The 21,761-nt window shown below is 40.4% G+C and overlaps 1 long non-coding RNA gene across 1 annotated transcript; it reads left to right on the top strand.

Moving 5' to 3' along the window:
- The first annotated feature begins 19,344 nt into the window (after positions 1-19,344).
- LOC122692073 lies at positions 19,345-20,268 on the top strand. The gene is made up of 2 exons (XR_006340583.1): positions 19,345-19,429; positions 20,156-20,268. It is a non-coding gene; the product is annotated as an uncharacterized LOC122692073 (long non-coding RNA).
- Positions 20,269-21,761: the final 1,493 nt, after the last annotated feature.

The following is a 21,761-nucleotide window of genomic DNA, read 5'->3' as shown; positions in this document are numbered from 1 at the left end:
ATGGAAAATCCCCAGGAAGACAAAGTTAGCCCTATAAACAAGTTTAGAGGAAGAGAGGGGATTCTGAAGGAGAAATTTAAAATTCACTTTTGGAAATGTAAGTTTGAGATGTCCAAAAGACATCCAACTATCCATATGTGGTTCTATCTGTGGAAATAAAAACTTTAAAAAGTAAAAGCCCACACTAGCTCTATTTCATCATGCTGTCCCCAGGACAGTGCTCACATTTATTAAGACATTTGTGAAAAGTGAAAAGGGGTTTTTAAATTTAATTCTTCTTTTTTTTTTTTTTTTTTTTTTGGCCTGCACTGCACAGCCTATAGGACCTTAGTTACCTGAACAGGGATCAAACCTGTGTCCACTGCAGTGGAAGCGTAGAGACTAACCATTGGACCACCAGGGAAATCTCCATACTTATTATCATACAAAATTGGGAATTTTCATTGACTAGTAAATGTTTGTATGAGGGTGAACTTGGGCTTCAGTACTGAGGACTTGTTTTTTGAGTGTCTTTGAGAATACATGCCTGACTGATTCTTGTTAATATTTGACAGAAAACCACAAAATTCTGTAAAGCAATTATCCTTCAATTAAAAAAATAAAGTGGTAAAAAAAAAAAATCAGAATACATGCCTGAGATGTCATTTCTTTAGCCAACAACCAGGAAAGGAAGAAGAAGGGGAAAGTAATTCTAATTCTCTTTTCTAATGATTAATACTTCTGTCTAGATGATGACAGAATATTGGGAGCAGCAAGTGGGTGGATTTTGAAGGAAGCAAAAGCAACTGATGAAAGCATAACTGCTGCTTTGAAAAATCTTCCAATGCAAGAATCACTCTACCTGACTTTTGTGGTAAAAGCAGTTCTCTCGGGAGAGATAAGTGTTTATGTGGGGCACTTTCCAAAATGTCTGTCTTGCAACAGAATCTTGTGGAACTAACAAGGATTTTTCTATATGCAAGGGAGACTAGGAATATCCCAGACATAACAAAAGCAAAATGAGCACAGTCTGCTCCCCATCTTTAAGACAATTCCATTTCCAGGAAGAATGTAAAAGTTTGCGGTTTAAAAAATAAAAAGGACACTTATCACAGATCTTTTTTCACTCTTGCAAAGTGAAATATACTTTGCTCCCCTGGGATCAAACAAGGCATGCTACACACTCCCTGCCGACCTGCCCAGCCTCACCTCCTGCTAGTCTTGGTAACACATTACACACTAGATGATGTTTAATCCCCCCCTCCCCACGAGTGTGACATGGATCTGGGGACTTGCTTCTAAGGAACAAAAACACATAAAAGTGATTAGGTTACAAGACGCTGGCTTCCATCCCGCTGGTGCTCACTCTCTCACACACACACACACACACACACCCCACTTGGCTCCATCCCTGATTCGCTCCTCACCCCCTCTTCTCACTCTCCCTTGCCTTCTCACTTGCTCACCCTGATGAAGCAAGGTGCTCTATAGAAGCCTACAGGGCAAGAAAGGGAGGGAGGAATGGAGACCTGAGTCCAAAGGAACTGAATCCTGCCAACAATACGTGAGTGAGCAAGGAGGCTGATCTTTCCCAGTCAAGCTTTGAAATGCCTGCAGCCTTATGAGTGACTCTGAGCCAGGGGTCCTAGCTAAGCCACATCCAGGTTTCTGGCACGTGAACAATGTGAGATAATAAATGTGTGCTGGTAAGCTCCGATGTTTGGAGTAATGTGTTACGCAGCAGTTGATAACTAGTATGGCCACCCCGCAGGGTGGAAATAAGGGGAAACAGAGGTCATGTAAGAAGCGTTAGCACAATGCCTGACACCACAGTAAGCGCACACAACGTCAGTTCCAAACTTCTCCAGCCACTCTGTTTCCACTGCCACAGTCACCCTCATGACACTGTCAGCTCATAACCAAAATAGCCTGTTTGTGGCTTCTCAAATATATATTGTACCTCTGCTTTAATTATTAAAGAAAAGGGTGTAGTGATCACAAGAATATCCATATTAAAAATAAAGATTAAATACCTCCCTTCCTGGGACACCCGTGGTGATCCTCCTTCAATGATAAGATCCCTTCCCAGGTGCCAAGGTCATACTGACTCACTGTGTATGTGCTGATCTGGCTTTTTTGAAACCTTGAAGGAATGTACCCCTGGCTTGTTTGATGTTTTTTATTCTGACAAGACATAAAACTGTGCTGAAAACCGTGCTTCTCTGGAACAGTTTCTCAGAGTTATCTAGAGGCAGTCTTCTGGACTATGGTCCTCAGTTTGGCTCAAATGAAACTTTTTCATATTCCTATTACAGATTGTCTATTGATTATTTTCATCAACACCCTTAAAGAATAAAAATCGAACTGATATTCAAGGCTCCTCCTGTTGTACCCATTCTGTATCTCCAAGCTGACTTCCCATGACCCTCTCACACTGCATCACCTTCTATCAAGATTAACCTATTTGGAGACAAACTTAAGATAGCAGAGGAGTAAGATGGGGAGAGCAACTTCCCCTCCACACATACATCAAGAATTCCTCAGCATGTGGAACAGCTTCTACAGAACACCACCTGAACACTGACAGAAGATCCCAGACTTCCAAAAAGGCAATCCAATCTCCCCAAAATGAAGTGGGGCAAAAGATAAAGATTAAAAAGAGAGAGAGAGAAAGGATTTCGGGATGGGGACCTGTGCCTTGGGGAGGGAGACCTGAAGGGGGAAGTTTCTGCAGACTCGGGAACTCCCTCCCAGGCAGGGACAGGGGAGAGGGAGCTTCAGCGCCTCAGAGGGGAGCGCAACGACAGGTGCTCAGCAGGCAGAACGGAGAGAATTCGGCCCAGAGACCGCTGCTGAGCAGCCCGTCCCAGCTGAGAAGCGGCTGACACGGCCTCGCGCAGAGAGTAGGGCCTGGGTACTCAGGCTCGGGCTCCAGGGGTCGGACCCCCGGGAGAGGGCCAGGGTTGGCTGCCGTGAAGATCCTCTCAAAGGGCTGGTACGACACAGCTGGGGGAGTCCAGGGGAAAGCCCGGGCCTCCCAGAGAGGCACATGCGTCACTTCTGTGGGAACACTCTAGCTCTGCGGGGTTGCAGGACGCAGGACCCTTGCCCTCGGAAGAGCCATCGGGGGACAAGCCGGCTGCAGCCTGTAGCTCCAGAGGTAGAAAAGCCGCCGCCAGTGCCAGAGGCCAGGAGGACCCTACGGTCTCCACCACCGAGCTGTGAGCGGGCACAGGGGTCACTGCCCACAGCTTCCTGAGCAGCCTGGCACTGCCCAGAAGCCCACAGCCCGACACCACCGCCCTGGGGAAGTGCACATCTGCCTCTGCCTGGGACGACCTCCCGCAGGGCCCGGCCCGCGACACTCCCCACACACCCTAACTGTGTCTTGAGGGCCACCTACAGGCAGAGGCGGACCCCAAACTAAAACTGAACAGCAGGGGCAGCGTGAGCCAAAGAGAGAAGGGGAAAGCGCCCCTGCAGCCACGGGTGCAGGGGATGATATGCCCAGGATCAGCCTGAGACTGTGGGCTTCAGGGGCAACTGTGGACCTTAGGAGCAAGAACAAGCTGGCGTGGGGGCTTCCCTGGTGGCTCAGGGGTAAAGACTCTGCCTGCCAATGCCGGAGACTCTGGGTTTCGGAAGATCCCTAGGTTGGGAAGATCCCCCAGAGGAGGAAATGGCAACCCACTCCAGTATTCTTGCCTGGAAAATCCCATGGACAGAGGACCCTGGTGGGCTACAGTCCATGGGGTCACAAAGAGTCGACACAACTTAGAGAGTAAAGATCACCACCACCACAAGCTGGGGTAAGGCAAGATCTGAGTCTGAGCTGATTCCACACTGCCAACAACAGGACCAGAGACCTTCCTAGAAATATTGGAGGACTTTCTGAGTGGGCAGAGGGACTCGAGAAAACTGTGTGGAGAGGAAAATGAAAGAATCACAAGGTCATTATTTCACTACCACTCTATCTATATATATTCCTATTTCTTCTTTTTTCTTTTTCATATTCTCATTTTATTCTCTCTATATTATTCCTTTATTTTTCATAACCTACTTTTCCCATTTTTAAAGCATCTTCTTTTTAAATTCATTTTTTCCTACTTTTACAGTACCACTTAGTTATATTGCATTTTTTTTAATGTTTTGATTTTGTATATTTGCTAGTCTAGTTTTTAGTATTCACTTTCACTTAGGGATTTGTTTATTGACTTGATTCCTCTCTTCTTTTTTGACTCCTGTTTTTATTCTTTTTTTCCCTCTTTTTTCTCTCTTCTTTTCTTTATAAGAGTGTGAGTTTGTTCTTGGCTGTTGGCTGTTGCTCTCTCCATCAATCTTGGAGTTTTTTCTTCTGTGCTGTGTGGCCTGTGAAGTCTTGGTGCTACAGTAAGGGGTCAGGCCTGAACCCCGAGGTAAGAGACCCAAGTCCAGGACTTTGGACCACCAGAGAAGTCCCAACCCCATTGGGAGACAGCTCTCCCAAAGGCCTCCATTTCAACACTAAGACCAAGCCCCACCCAAAGGCCAACAAGCCCCACGGCTGGATGTCTCATGCCAAATCTTTAGCAAAACAGTAACCCAACTCTGCCCATTAACAGAAAAGCTGCCCAAAGCCTCATCAAGTCCAGAAAACCCAAAACATACTGCTGGATACAGCACTGCCCTTCAGAGAGATACATCCAACTCCATTCATCAAACCACAGGTACGAGTCCCCCAAACAAGGAAATTTTCACAAGGCATTGGTCCAAGCCCACTCATGGGGGGCAGACTCCATGATTGAGAGGAACTGAAACCTTCCAGCCTGCAGAAGGGAGACACCAGATACAGTAAATTAAACAAAATGAAAAAACAGACAAACATGCATCAGATGAAGGAACATAGTAAAAATCCATAAGATAAAACAAATGAAGAGGAAATTCTTCTACCTGAAAAAGAATTCAGAGTAGTAGATTCAGAGTAATAGTAGAGATGATCCAAAGTCCTGGAAATACAACAGAGGCACAGATAAATAGACTGGAGGCAGGGATTGAGAAGATACAAGAAATGTTTAACAAGAACCTAAATGAATTAAAGACTAAACAATCAGCAATGAACAACACAATAACTGAGATTAAAAATACACTAGAGGGAACCAATAGCAGAATAACTGAGGCAGAAGAGCAGATAAATGAGCTGGAAAATAGAATGCTGGAAATAACTGAAGCAGAGCAGAAAAAGGAAAAAAGAATAAAAAGAAATGAGGACAGTCTCAGAGACCTCTGGAATAATACCAACATTTGAATTATAGGAGTCCCAGAAGGAGAAGAAAAAAAAAGGTATGAAAAAATATTTGAGGCATTATAGTCTAAAACTTCCCTAGCAAGGGAAAGGAATAGCCACCTAAATCCAGGAAACCCAGAGAATCCCATATAAGATAAACCCAAGGAGAAGCACACCAAGGCACATATTAATCAAACTAATGAAAATTAAACAAAAGAGCAAATATTAAAAGCAGCAAGGGGAAAGCAACAAATGAGATACAAGGGGATGTCCATAAGGCTAACAGCTAATCTTTCAAAAGAAACTCTTTAGGCCAGAAGGAAGTGACAGGATATAATTTATTTCTTAATATAAATTTATTTATTTTAATTGGAGGCTAATTACTTTACAATAGTATAGTGGTTTTGCCATACATTGACATGAATCCACCATGGGTGTGCATGTGTTCCCCATCCTGAATCCATTCCACCTCCCTCCCCATCCCATCCCATCCCTCTGGGTCATCCCAGTGCACCAGCCTCAGGCACCCCTTGTACCCCTGATTACACAGCAACAGTATATCTTGCCCAGAGACATTGTCTGGAACCTGTTCTCCCTGGCTAATCTTGTGCCAAAATTATCTCAAAATATATGTCTTGAGAAAGGGCCTAATGAAGCCTATGCTGATTTTTTAGCTAGACTAGAAACTGCTATTTCCTATAATGTTATCAAAAAAGAGTCCAAAATACAAAAAACTGCTTACTTATGAAAATACAAATCAGGAATGTCAAAGACCTATCGCTTCAATTCATGAGACTGGGACTATTATTGATTATTTGAAGGCTTATCACCATTTAGGATAAAACAAACAAACAAACAAAAAAAAACCTCAAAAAATACAAATGTTAACTAAAACAATGGCTACTACTTAAAAAAAAAAATTAAAACTATTAAAAAACCTCCAAAAATCTGCCCTCATTGCCATAAACAGATATATTGGACCAAAAAATATCAAAATACATATGATGTTAAAAAAACACCTATTTCAAAAAACTCCAAGCTGGGGACTCCCCGGGTCCCCATCAACAAAAACCAGAGACAAACTCCATCTTTTCCCTCAAACCCTCAACATCCAGCAGTGCTGCCATCCATATACCAGCCCTAAATGATTTTCTTCTTTTTCCTCAAACAGTCCCTTCTAAAATACCTACCAGACTTTTTAGACCCCTACCTCCACAAATCTTCGGCCTTTTACTTGACCGATCTAGCTTGACTTCTAAAAAAATTACTGTTCACTCTAAAATAATTGATTTAGATTATTTTTTTTTAAAAATTTAAATTATGATGTCATCTCAGATACTATGACAATTCAAAAAAAAAAAAGAGACAAAATTGCCCAATTATTTCTTTTACCTTATGTTTCTATTAACTCCTCTAATGATATACAGACAAATGAATTAAAAAATACAAATCAAAAACAATCCTTATGGGTATCATTGATATCTAAATATGCCTGACAAAATATAAATATCAAAATTAATGATAAAAGATTTTCTGGTCTCCTCGATACTAGATCCAATATCACTATTATTTCCAAACACTTATGGCCTAAATCTTGGCCTATACAGAAAATTTCTTACCAAATTACAGAAATTTCTCAAACCAAAATACAAGAAGTCTATCAAAACATTCAAATTTATCCTTGTGAAGGCCAGCCTGCAACATTACAACCTTATGTGATAAATGCACCCCTTAATCTAATAAAAAAAAGATTTACTTATGCTATGACAAACTCAAATATACATTCCACATTTTTCCTAAGGGCCACTGCTCATTTACCAAACAATACAATTATTAAAATAACTTGGAAAAATGACAAGCCTATTTGGACAGAGCAATGACCCCTTACAAAAGAGAAATTGGAGACTACTAAGAAACTCATAACAACACAATTGAAATTAAAACATATTGAGGAATCTTATTTCCCTTGGAACGCTCCCATTTTTGTTATAAAAAAGAAATCTAACAAATGACATCTCTTAACAGATCTTAAAAAAGTTAATGCATCTATGAAACCTATAAATGCATTGCAACCAGGAATTCCATCACCTACCACTATTCCTCCAAACTGGCATATTATTATTATAGATTTATGGGATTGCTTTTTTAGTATACCTTTACACCCTCTAGACTGAGAGAAATTTGCTTTCTCTCTTCCTTATCTTAATCACACTGGACCTCATAAACGATACCAATGAACTATACTACCTCAAGGAATGATGAATTCTCCTACCATATGTCAATATTATGTAGCCAAGGCCCTTAAACCTATAAGAAAACAATTTCCTGACTTTCTTGTTATTCATTACATAGATGATGTATTGTTTTCAGCTCCATCTGTTTTAAAAACTCAACACATGTTTAACATAGCTCAACAATGCTTGAAAGATTCTGGATTAATTATTGCCCCTGAAAGAATCTAAACCTCTATAACTTTCCATTACTTAGGGTTAGTTATTAATAGACAACACATTACTCCTCAACTAATACAGATTCATACTGATAAATTATCAACCTTAAATAATTTTCAAAAACTTTTAGATGATATAAATTGGATTAGATCCTCCTTAGACATTGCTAATTATCAACTGACTAATCTATTTAATTCTTTAAAAGGAGATCCCAATTTAAATAGCCCTTGTTCACTTTCACGAGAGACACAAGTAGAACTCAAGTAGAACACAAGTAGAAATTGCAAAAGCAATTTCTTACACGTATTAGACTTGATTTACCTCTAAAATTATTTATACTTGACTCTCTTCATTCCCCCACAAGACTTCTTGCCCAACTAAAACACCCAATAGAATGGATCTATACCCATTTTAGAGGGACAAAATCACTTACACCCTATCTTGATTTAATCGCTCTAATTGTTATCAATGAAAGAAATAAAACTAACATTAATTGGCTCTGACCCTCATAAAATTGTTGTACCTATTAATAAATCTCAATTCAAAAACACATTACAAACTTCTACTGATTTCCAAATAGCTTTTCTGGAATATTTTAGAAAATTTTCATTTCATTATCCTTCTAACAAGCTCTAGAATTTCTTCAAAAATACTGAATTTATTATCTCCCACATCGTCAGCTCACAGCCTATACCTCAAGCTGATGTTTTCTATATAGATGAGACTAAAAACACCAAAGCCTCATTCTAGTCTATTAAAGAATGTAAAGTCTTTCATACTAAATTTCACTCTGCTCAACAAAATAAATTATATGCTCTTATTCAAGTTATCCACCTACATCCTTACCCCATTAATATAATCTCTGATTCCTTATATTCAGTTTTTGTATTAAAAAATATAAAAACCTCCGCTAAACTCCAATCAACCTGTTATTCAGCAACTTTTTTTAGAACTACAATCTATTATTAGAAAATGCACTTCTCCCATTTGTATTACTCATATCCAAACACATTCTTGCCTTCCCAGGTCTATGACTCGTAATAATGAACAAGCTGATAAACTTGTTTCTTTTGCTACTCCTGAAAAACAACATGCTTTTTACACAATAATGCTGGCTCCTTACACCATATATGAAAAATTCCATACCACTAAGATAAAAAAAATCATTAATAATTGCTCTACTTGTAAACCCTTACACCTTCAACCCATTACACAAGATACCAATCCTCGAAGATTACAGCCTAATGAATTATGACAAATGGATATGACTCATTGCCCTGAACTCTCTCCATCTTTCTTACATGTCTATATCGACACAAACTCTTCTTTTATCTGGGCCATACCTCTTTGAGGTCTAACTATACAACACGTTGTAACTCATTTATTAACTTGTTTTGCTATAATGAAAACTTCTAATTCTATAAAAACAGACAATGGCCCTGTCTATATTTCTAAACACTTCAAACAATTTTTACAATCATTTTCTAGTAAACATATTACAGGTATTCCTTATAACCCACAAACACAAGATACAGTCAAACGACCACATCACACACTAAAACTACAACAAAAAAAATTTAAAAAGGGAGAATACACAGGAACACTACTATCTTCCTTATCTAAAACAGACTTTACTAGATTCCAACATAAGCTATTCTATAAACCTACAACTATTGTTAATACAGCTTTATTTGTTTTAAATTTTTTTAATTTACCACAAGGAAATATCTTAACAAGAGCAGAACATTTCAAGGGATCACAGGATGCCTCTCTTCCTCTGCCCATTTGGTATCAAAACAGGCTAATCAAACAATGGAAGTCTAGGAAATTAATCTTACAGGGAAAGGGGTATACTTGTATTTCTCCAGATGGATCCTACGGAGTCAATTGGCTCCCTCTTCAGAGGATCCGCCCCCTGGGGAACCACTGGCGTTCAAGATAAAGAGGAAAATGTGGAATTCCCAGAAAGAGGAAGTTCCAATACAAGCCATGGCGGCTTTCAGTTCAGTTCAGTTCAGTCGCTCAGTCGTGTCTGACACTGAGACCCCATGAATCGCAGAACGCCAGGCCTCCCTGTCCATCACCAACTCCCGGAGTTTACTCAAACTCATGTCCATCGAGTCGGTGATGCCATCCAACCATCTCATCCTCTGTCATCCCCTTCTCCTCCTGCCCCCAATCCCTCCCAGCATCAGGGTCTTTTCCAATGAGTCAACTCTTCGCATCAGGTGACCAAAGTACTGGATTCTCAGCTTTAGCATCAGTCCTTCCAATGAACACCCAGGACTGATCTCCTTTAGGATGGACTGGTTGGATCTCTTTGCAGTCCAAGGGACTCTCAAGAGTCTTCTCCAACACCACAGTTCAAAAGCATCAATTTTTCAGTGCTCAGCTTTCTTCACAGTCCAACTCTCACATCCATACATGACCACTGGAAAAACCATAGCCTTGACTAGACGGACCTTTGTTGGCAAAGTAATGTCTCTGCTTTTTAATATGCTATCTAGGTGGGTCATAACTTTCCTTCCAAGGAGTAAGTGTCTTTTAATTTCATGCCTGCAATCACCATCTGCAGTGATTTTGGAGCCCAAAAAAATAAAGTCTGACACTGTTTCCACTGTTTCCCCATCTATTTCCCATGAGGTGATGGGACCAGATGCCATGAACTTAGTTTTCTGAATGTTGAGCTTTAAGTCAACTTTTTCACTCTCCTCTTTCACGTTCATCAAGAGGCTTTTTAGTTCCTCTTCACTTTCTGCAATAAGGGTGGTGTCATCTGCATATCTGAGGTTATTGATATTTCTCCCGGCAATCTTGATTCCAGCTTGTGCTTCTTCCAGCCCAGCGTGTCTCATGATGTACTCTGCATATAAGTTAAATAAGCAGGGTGACAATATACAGCCTTGACATACTCCTTTTCCTATTTGGAACCAGTCTGTTGTTCCAAGTCCAGTTCGAACTGTTGCTTCCTGACCTGCATATAGGTTTCTCAAGAGACAGGTCAGGTGGTCTGGTATTCCCATCTCTTTCAGAATTTTCCACAGTTTATTGTGAGCCACACATTCAAAGGCTTTGGCATAGTCAATAAAGCAGAAATTGATGTTTTTCTGGAACTCTCTTGCTTTTTCGATGATCCAGCAGATGTTTGCAATTTGATCTCTGTTTCCTCTGCCTTTTCTAAATCCAGCTTGAACATCTGGAAGATCACAGTTCACGTATTGCTGAAGCCTGGCTTCAGTAGTTTGAGCATTCTTTGGGATTGAAATGAAAACAGACCTTTTCCAGTCCTGTGGCCACTGCTGAGTTTTCCAAATTTGCTGGCATATTGAGTGCAGCACTTTCACAGCATCATCTTTCAGGATTTGAAATAGCTCAACTGGAATTCCATCACCTCCACTGGCTTTGTTTGTAGTGATGCTTTCTAAGGCCCACTTGACTTCACATTCCAGGATGTCTGGCTCTAGGTGAGTGATCACACCATCATGGTTATCTGGGTCATTAAGGTCTTTTTTGTACAGTTCTTCTGTGTATTCTTGCCTACCTCTTCTTAATATCTTCTGCTTCTGTTAGGTCCATACCATTTCTGTCCTTTATCGAACCCATCTTTGCCTGAAATGTTCCCTTGGTATCTCTAATTTTCTTGAAGAGATCTCTAGTCTTTTCCATTCTGTTGTTTTCCTCTATTTCTTTGCATTGATCGCTGAGGAAGGCTTTCTTATCCCTCCTTGCTATTCTTTGGAACTCTGCATTCAAATGGGAATATCTTTCCTTTTCTCCTTTGCTTTTTGCTTCTCTTCTTTTCACAGCTATTTGTAAGGCCTCCTCAGACAGCCATTTTGCTTTTTGCATTTCTTTTCCATGGGGGTGGTCTTGATCCCTGTCTCCTGTACAATGTCACGAACCTCTGTCCATAGTTCATCAGGCACTCTATCAGATCTAGTCCCTTGAATCTATTTCTCACTTCCACTGTATAATCATGAGGGATTTGATTTAGGTCATACCTGAATGGTCTAGTAGTTTCCCCTACTTTCTTCAGTTTAAGTCTAAATCTGGTAATAAGGAGTTCATGATCTGAGTCACAGTCAGTTCCCAGTCTTGTTCTTGCTGACTGTATAGAGCTTCTCCATCTTTGGCCGCAAAGTATATAATCAATCTGATTTCAGTGTTGACCATCTGGTGATGTCCATGTGTAGAGTCTTCTGTTGTGTTGTTGGAAGAGGGTGTTTGCTATGACCAGTGTGTTCTCTTGGCAAAACTCTATCAGCCTTTGCCCTGCTTTATTCTGTACTCCAAGGCCAAATTTGCCTGTTACTCCAGGTGTTTCTTGACTTCCTACTTTTGCATTCCAGTAGCGTATAACGAAAAGGACATCTTTTTTGGGTGTTAGTTCTAAAAGGTCTTGTAGGTCTTCATAGAACCATTCAACTTCAGCTTCTTCAGCATTATTGGTTGGGGCATAGGCTTGGATTACTGTGATATTGAATGGTTTGCCTTGGAAATGAACAGAGAGAAAAGGGGAAGAAAAGGTGGAATCAAAAGGAGAGAGACAGATCCAGCCAGTAATCAGTTCCCTGAGTGTTCTCCACAGCCCAGAACACACAAAGAGATTCACAGGGTTGAGTAGAGAAGAGAAGAGGGAGGGAGCAGATAGAGGAGACCTGGTGGAGAAAAAGGAGAGTCAAAAGGGGGAGAGAGCAATCAAGCCAGTAATCTCACTCCCAAGTGAAAATGGGTAATGAAGATTGGGGTCTTAAAGGTACAAAATTGATAACAAATACCAAAAAGGAAAGATTAAAAATCTAGAGTAGAGAGGTTAGATTCTCAATAATACAATATATTTTAAAAAGTCACAAAAATTATAAAATATATATATGAAGTTTGCTTTAAAAGTGGGGGGGGTTGCAAGGCAATAGTATGTTATAAAAATGAAAATTAAAGGAGTAATAGAGGACTTAAAAATAAAAATTTCTTTTTAATTTAAAAAATGATAATAGTGAAAATATTATCTAGGAATTTCCCTGGAGCTGTTGCGGACAGTGTGAGGTCAGTTCATTTTCAGATAGTACCTTGATCCGGCTTGTACTTCTCAAGATCTACAGGCCCCTTCCTATGTAGTTGGTGCTAACTGCAGGGTTTTAATCTAGTGCACCTGTCACTTCCAAAGTGGTTCCCTCTCTTTATTCTAGCTTCTTCTGTTTGCTGGTCTCTTCAGTGTCTAATTTCCACCCTGACACAAGGGGGCGATGGTGGTCACTTATTTAGGCTCACTTGTTCAGTCGTGCTGTGGGGAGCGGGGAACACTGCAACCAAATATCCCTGGCGTGTGTGGGGAGTGCGCGCAGTGTTTCAGCTGCACTGGGTTTGCCCCCGCTCAGGGCGTGTGTGCTTTCATGGTCTACACTGCTCAGGCTCCAGGTTGCTCTGGGGGAACTATCAGAGGCGGGCCCTGGGTTGCGTGCACTTCCCAGGTCTAAGTCACCCAGGTTCAGGTTCTCGGGTACTCCACAGAGGCGCAGACTTGGTTGGGCCTGAATTTTGTGCCCTTCCCCCGTCCCAGCAGCTCAGGAGACCAGGTGCTTGGCGAGTGCAGTCGCCCCCAGGTGGGCAGTGAGTCTTATCACCTCCCCCACCCCAGCCGCTCGGTTTTCTGGGTGAACAAAGGGCGCGCCTTCTCAGGTGTGCCGTGTGTCTCTTCTGGGGAGCTGACCTCTGGCTGCGACCCTCCCAGCGGATGTCACTCATCCAGAATCCCAAGTCTTGGTTAGCAACAAAGTCTGCTTGCAGTTTGGTAGAGAATGCCTCTCTGGGGCCGCGACTGCCCCCTTCCGGCTCTGGCTGCCCCCGCCTGCCTGTCTCTGGCGGAGGATGGGTCTGTCCGCAGCCAGCTAGCTCTGCTCAGTCCTTTGTTCTGTGAGCGGGCCTGGCAGTGTCTTGGGTTAGGGCTTTTCGCAGGATAGTTCTCTCTTTTCTCTCTCTCTCTGGCTATCCCAGTCTAGAAACCCTCAGATTGCCCCTCAGATTCCCTCAGATTAGTTAGTTCCCCCAGATTGCCCTCGGGGCATTCAGGCCTGGTCCTTACCCTAAGCAATGCAGCCCACACCTCCCTGTCCAGCCCCTGCTTGCTAGTGGCGGATGCGAGCGTCTGGGCTGCTTCTCCACTTTGAGAAGGCACATAATCTGTAGGTTTTAATTATTTACTTATTTATTTTTCCTCCCGGTTATGTTGCCCTCTGAGATCCCAAGACTCGCAACAGACCTGCTGGTGAGATTGACTCCTGGTGTGGAAGCTTCTCTCTTTTTTAAGACTCCCTTCCCAGGATGGATCTCCATCCCTACCTCTTTTGTCTCTCTTTTTATCTTTTATATTTTGTCCTCCCTCCTTTCAAAGACAATGGGCTGCCTTTATGGGTGCCTAATGTCCTCTGCCAGCATTCAGAAGTTGTTTTGTGGAATTTGCTCAGCGTTCAAATGTTCTTGAGATGAATTTGTGGGGGAGAAAGTGGTCTCCCTGTCCTATTCCTCTGCCATCTTAGGACCACCCCCTACAGGATATAATTTAAAGGACAAAGGAAAAAACCCACAACCAAGATTACTCCATCCAGCAAGATTCTCATTCAGATTTAAAGGAAAAATTAAAAGCTTTACAGGCAAGCAAAGTTAAAGAGAATTCAGCACTACTAAACCAGCTTTACAACAAATAGTAAAGGAAATTCTCTAGACAAGAAACACAAGAGAACAAAAAGGCCTACAAAAACAAGTGGAAAACAATAAAGTAAATGAACAAACCAATCACAAGCACAGTAATCAACACTGCAATAAAAAATCTCCCAACAAACAAAAGCCCAGGGCCAGACGGCTTCACAGGCAAATTTTACCAAAAGTTTAGAGAAGAGCTAACACCAATCTTACTCAAACTCTTTCAGAAAAGTGCAGGGGAAGGAAAACTCCCAAATGCATTCTATGTGGCTATCATCACCCTGATACCAAAACCAGACAAAGATGCCACAAAAAAAGAAAATTACATGCCAATATCACTGATGGAGAATAAAATGGCAACCCTCTCCAGTATTCTTTCCTGGAGAATCCTGTGGACAGAGGAGCCTGGTGGGCTGCTGTCCATGGGGTTGCACAGAGTCAGACATGACTGAAGCAATTTAGCAGCAGCAGCAGCATCACTGATAAACACAGATGCAAAAATCTTCAAAAAAATTCTAGCAAACAGAATCCGACAACATATTAAAAGGGTCATACATCATAATCAAGTGGGCTTAATCCCAGGGATGCAAGGATTCTTCAATATATGCAAATCAATCAATGTGATACACCATATTAACATATTGAAAGATAAAAATCATATGATCTTCTCAATAGAAGTAGAGAGTTTCTGAAAAAAATGCAACATCCATTAATGATAAAAACTCTCCAGAAAGTAGGCATAAGGCCATATATGACAAACTCACATCAAACACTATTCTCAACTCTGAAAAACTGAAAGCATTTTCTCTAACATCAAGAACAAGACAAGGATGCCCACTCTTACCACTATTATTCAACACAGTTTTGGAAGTCCTAGCCACAGCAACCAGAGAAGAAAAAGAAATAAAAGGAATCCAGATAGGAAAAGAAGAAGTAAAACTCTGTTTGCTGATGATGTACTACACATAGAAAACCCTAAAGATGCCACCAGAAAATCACTAGAGCTAATCAATGAATAAAGTCACAGGATATAAAATTGATTCACAAAAATCCCCTGTACTCTTATACACTAACAATGAAAAACCAGAAAGCTATATTAAAGAATCAATCTCATTTACCATTGCAACAAAAATAAAATACTTGGGAATAATCCTACCTAAGGAGACAAAAGAGTTGTATATAAAAAACTATAAGACACTGATGAAAGAATTCAAAGATGACATAAACAGAAGAAGAGATATATCATGTTCTTGGATTAGAAGAATCAATAATACGAAAGTGACTATACTACCCAAAGCAATCTACATATTCAGTGCAATCCCTATCAAATACAATGATATTTTTCACAGAACTAGAACAACAACAACAACAACAATTCACAATCTGTATGGAAACACAAAAGACGCAAAATAGCCAAACTAATCTTGAGAAGGAAGAATGGAGCTGGAACAATCAACCTTCCTGACTTCAGATGATGATACAAAGCTACAGTCATCAAGACAGCATGGTACTGACACAAAAACAGAAATACAGGCCAGTGGAACGAGATAGAAAGCCCAGTGATAAATCCACACACCTATGGGCACCTTATCTTTGACACAGGAGGCAAGAATATACAATGGAGAAAAGACAGTCTCTTCAATAAGTAGTGATGGGAAAACTTTGCAGGTATGAGTAAAAGAATGAGATTAGAATATTTCCTAACACCATACACAAAAATAAACTCAACTCATTAAAGACCTAAATTGAAGATCAGAAACTATAATGATCTTAGAGGAAAACACAGACAGAACACTCTTTGACATAATCACAAGATCCTCTATGACCCAACCCCTAGAGTAATGGAAATAAAAACAAAAATAAACAAACTGGACCTTATGAAACTTAAAAGCTTTTGCACAGCAAAGGAAACTATAAACAAGGTGAAAAGACACCCTCAGAATGGGAGAAAATAATAGCAAATGAAACAACTGACAAAAGGTTAATCTCCAAAATATACAAACAAGCAGCTCATGCAGCTCAATACCAGAAAAACAAACAATCCAATCAAAAGGTGGGCATAAGACCTAAACAGACATCTCTCCAGAAAAGACATACAGATGGCTAATAAACACATGAAAAGAGGCTCAATATCACTCATTATTAGAGAAATGCAAACCAAAACTGCAATGAGGTATCACCTTACACCGATCAGAATGGCCATCATGAAAAAACTCACAAACAGTAAATGTTGAAGAGGACATAGAGGAAAGGGAACCCTCCTACACTGTTGGTGGGAATGCAAATTGATAAAGCCACTATGGAGAAGAGTATGGAGATTCCTTAAAAAACTAGGAGTAAGACTACCATATGACCCAATAATCCCATTACTGGGCATATACCCTGAGGAAACCATAACTGAAAAAGACACGTGTACCCCAATGTTCATTGCAGTACTATTTACAATAGCTAGGACATGGAAGCAACCTAGATGTCCATTGACAGATGAATGGATAAAGTTGTGGTACCTATATACAATGTAATATTACTCTGCCATAAAAAGGAATGCTTTGGTCATCTGATGCAAAGAACCGACTCACTGGAAAAGACGCTGATGCTAGGAGCTAGAGAGCAGGAGGAGAAGGGGGCGACCGAGGATGAGATGGTTGGATGGCATCACAAACTCAAAGGACATGCATTTGAGCAAACTCTAAGAGATACTGAAGGAAAGGGAAGCCTGGTGTGCTGCAGTCCATGGGGTCACAATGAGTCAGACATGACTTACTGAACTGAACAACATAAAAAGAAACAAATCTGAGCCAGTTCTAATGAGGTAGATGAGCCTAGAGACTATTATACAGAGTGAAATAAGTCAGAAAGACAAAAACAAACATTGTATATTAACACATATATATGGAATCTAGAAAGATGGTACTAATGAACCTATTTACAGGGCAGAAGTGGAGAAGCATACATAGAGAACAGACTTGGTGACACAGTGGGGGAAGGAAAAGGTGTGACAAATTGAGAGAGCAGCATTGAAATGTACACATTACTATATATAAAATTAGACAGCCAGTGGGAATTTGCTGGATGACACAGGGAGCTCAAATTCGGTGTTCTGTGACAACCTAGAGAGGTGGGATGTGGGAGGGAGGTTCAAGAGGGAGGGGATATATGTGTACCTACGGCTGATTCATGTTGATGTATGGCAGAAGCCAACACAATATTGTAAAACAATTTTCCTCCAATTAAAAATAAAAATTTTTAATTTTAAAATTTGTAAAAATACTTATTAATCTATTCACTATATACCAAATACACTTAGCACATGATCACACTGGTGATCTCACTCACAAAATTTTACCTCACTTACAAAATTTTACCCTTTCAGTTTTTCCCCTTTTCTCCTCAATTCTAAACTATTCCACCTCCCTGTCCCATCACTTTAAGCACCATTCAGGACTAACCTCCTCCACTAAGCTTTTCCGAAACTCACCACCCCACAATAATCTTTTCCCATTTCTAAATTAATACCCATTTGGTATTTAAAATCATTGAGATATAAAATCTAGGATCAGGCAGAAGCAACTTCAGAAAACATCTGTCCAACATTCATTTTGGAAAACTAAGGCTCTGAGGTGAAAGGGACAAAGCTATTTGGTAACAGCACTCAGACTAGGACTCAAGGCTCAACGTTTTCATGTTACTCAATTCTAAAAATATTTACCACTATGTATAAGATACTGTAAAATCTCAGCAGTTTCTACCAAACACCATTCATTTAATCAACGAAAATTATTGCATACTATTACCAGATATTCTGCTTAATTTTGCCCACAAGTTATCAGGGTAGTGAAAAAACAAAACAGTAAAGCTTCCCAGAACACACCTGCAATGCAGGAGACGGAGACACAGGCTTGAGCCGTAGATTGGGAAGACCCCCTGGAGAAGCAAGTGGCAACCCACTCCAGTATCTTTTCCTGGGAAATCCCATGGACAGAGGAGCCTGGAGAGCTACAGCTATGGGGTCGCAAAGAGTCGGACATGGCTTAGTAACTAGACAACAAAGCAATAAGTACAATATACTTTGATAAGGTCTCTGACAGCAGTTCTAGGGAGATTTAAAAAAATCTATATCCTATCCTTGAACATTCACTCATCTACTCACTCACTCATTTACTAGATAGATAGATAAACAGTAGATAAATAGAATTCTCACTTTCCTAAGAAGAGCAAGTAGGAGAAAAATGTTCTCTAGAAGCAACTCATGAACACAAACACCTGGAGTGACTGTTACCACAAAAAAATGTTTTTTTAACATGATATCAAATCTGCATAATGTGGTATCAAAAAAGTATTGAAATGTATAAACTATCTCTTTTTTTTAGTCTGTGCTTGGGAGTCAGACTGAGCATCAAACACTCAGTTTACTACTTATTTTGCTGAGTTAGTTTAGGCAAGTAGCTTAAAACTCAACTCAGTCTCAATTTTCTCATCTGTAAAATGGAAATAATGCTCACCTTGAATGGAATTTTTAAGAATTAAAACATAAATTGCCTTACCAAATTATTGTTATCCTGCCTATCAAGTAATCTATACAAAATATATGTAAGTAACATAAAAATTGTGCTGATAACTAAAAGACATTCAAATTTGATCAAGTGGGCATCACATTACTGTCAAAATTTATTGTAAAATACATGCAGTTAAACTCTCCAAAATAAAAGTATACTCCTTTGAAAATTTTTTTAGTGTACTAATCATGGCACAAGTCCTTTTACTCTTTTCAGGCAGCAACATTCTAAGAATCCATCATGTACTAGTTGCTATGTGAAGAGAAAAATGAACCCTATGTTTAAGGAACTTGGTTTTAAAATACAAATGAGAACACAAGTGAGAACTGTTCTTTGTGGGAAGAAAGCAAATGTATTCTTGTAGACTTTGGCATGAAGAAAGATACCAGAGATGAATGCCACAAAAGCAGCTCAACTTGAAGCAGGTGATTTAGTGATCAGAACAAAACAAGATTAACTAGGAAAAACTTCCATAAAGAGATGCTGTACACAGCCGCTATGGAAAACAGTGTGGAGATTTCTTAAAAAACTGGAAATAGACCTGCCATATGACCCAGCAATCCCACTTCTGGGCATACACACTGAGGAAACCAGATCTGAAAGAGACACGTGCACCCCAATGTTCATCGCAGCACTGTTTATAATAGCCAGGACATGGAAGCAACCTAGATGCCCATCAGCAGATGAATGGATAAGGAAGCTGTGGTACATATACACCGTGGAATATTACTCAGCTGTTAAAAAGAATCCATTTGAACCAGTCCTAATGAGATGGATGAAACTGGAGCCCCTTATACAGAGTGAAGTAAGCCAGAAAGATAAAGAACATTACAGCATACTAACACATATATATGGAATTTAGAAAGATGGTAACGATAACCCTATATGCAAAACAGAAAAAGAGACACAGAAATACAGAACAGACTTTTGAACTTTGTGGGAGAATGTGAGGGTGGGATATTTCAAAAGAACAGCATGTATACTATCTATGGTGAAACAGATCACCAGCCCAGGTGGGATGCATGAGACAAGTGCTCGGGCCTGGTGCACTGGGAAGACCCAGAGGAATTGGGTGGAGAGGGAGGTGGGAGGGGGGATCGAGATGGGGAATACGTGTAAATCTATGGCTGATTCATATCAATGTATGACAAAACCCACTGAAATGTTGTGAAGTAATTAGCCTCCAACTAATAAAAAAAAAAAAAAGAGAGATGCTGTACAGAGTAACATATCCTTTTCATGATTATGTTAACAAGGAAAAACTTCCATAAACAGATGCTGTACAGAGTAACATATCCTTTTCATGCTGATTTTCTTAACAAGGTTTAATACATGTGATTATTTTTCAGTCTTCTGAGTTTAAATGTTTCAGGTAGCCATAAGGTCTGAAAACAAATACACATGAGCAGTTTACTCCTCTTCTGTGATATGTTCAGTGTTTCTCACTAGCAGTTCCCGGTTCAGTGAGCAAATCTGCAGTGAACAGCGTGCACTACCAAAAGGCACCCCGTCAGTCCCCGTACTTTCACTTATAACGCACTGTCCCAGACGATTCAGGTCTAATCCTCACTGAATAAGCGTGCACCTTTTCTCCTTTGCCTTTTGCTTCTCTTCTTTTCTCAGCTATTTGTAAGGCCTCCTCAGACCACCATTTCGCCTTCTTGCATTTCTTTTCCTTGGAGATGGTCTTGATTATCACCTCCTGTACGATGTCACGAACCTCTGTCCCTAGTTCTTCAGGCACTCTATCAGATCAAATCCATCAAATCTATTTGTCACTGCCACTGTATAATCAAAAGGGATTTGATTTCAGTCATACCTGGATGGCCTAGTGGTTTTCCCTACTTTCTTTAAGTCTGAATTTTGCAATAAGGAGTTCATGATCTGAGCCACAGTCAGCTCCTGGTCTTGTTTTTGCTGACCGTATAGAGCTTCTCCACCTTTGCCTGAAAAAAATATAATCAATCTAATTTCAGTATTGACCATCTGGCCCTATTCATGTGTAGGGTCAACTCTTGTGTTGTTGGAAAATGGTGTTCACTATAACCAGTGCATTCTCCTGGCAAAACTCTGTTAGCCTTTGACCTGCTTCATTTCGTACTCCAAAGCCTAACTTGTCAATTACTCCCGGTACCTCGTAACCTCCTACTTTTGCATTCCAGTCCCCTATGATGAAAAGGACATCTTTTTTTGGTGTCAGTTTTAGAAGGTCTTATATGTCTTCATGGAACCATTCAACTTCAGCTTCTTCAGCATTAGTGGTTGGGGTGTAGATTTGGATTACTGATATTGTAATGAATTTTGATATTGAATGGTTTGCCTTGGAAACGAACAGAGATCATTTTGTCATTTTTGAGACTGCACCCAAGTACTGTATTTTGGGCTCTTTTGTTGACTGAGAGAGCTACTTCATTTCTTCTAAGGGATTCTTGTCCACAGTAGTAGATATAATGGTCGTCTGAATTAAATTAGCCCACTACAGTCCATTTTTGTTCACTGATTCCTAAAATGCGATGTTCACTCTTGCCATCTCCTGTTTGACCACTTCCAATTTACCTTGATTCATGGACCTAACATTCCAGGTTCCTATGCAATACTGTTCTTTACAGCATCAGACTTTACTTTCACCACCAGACACATCCACAGCTGGGCATTGTTTCTGTTTTGGCTCAGCCTCTTCATTCCTTCTGGAGCCATTTCTCCACTCTTCTCCAGGAGCATATTGGGCACCTACCAACCTGGGGATTTCATCTTTCTGTGCCATATCTTTTTGCCTTTTCATACTGTTCATGGGGTTCTCAAGGCAAGAATGCTGAA

This window comes from Cervus elaphus, chromosome 1, assembly GCF_910594005.1.
Source record: "Cervus elaphus chromosome 1, mCerEla1.1, whole genome shotgun sequence".
In the NCBI taxonomy this organism is placed as follows: domain Eukaryota; kingdom Metazoa; phylum Chordata; class Mammalia; order Artiodactyla; family Cervidae; genus Cervus; species Cervus elaphus.
The sequence above is the reverse complement of the archived record's forward strand: the minus strand, read 5'-3'. Positions and strand labels throughout refer to the sequence as shown.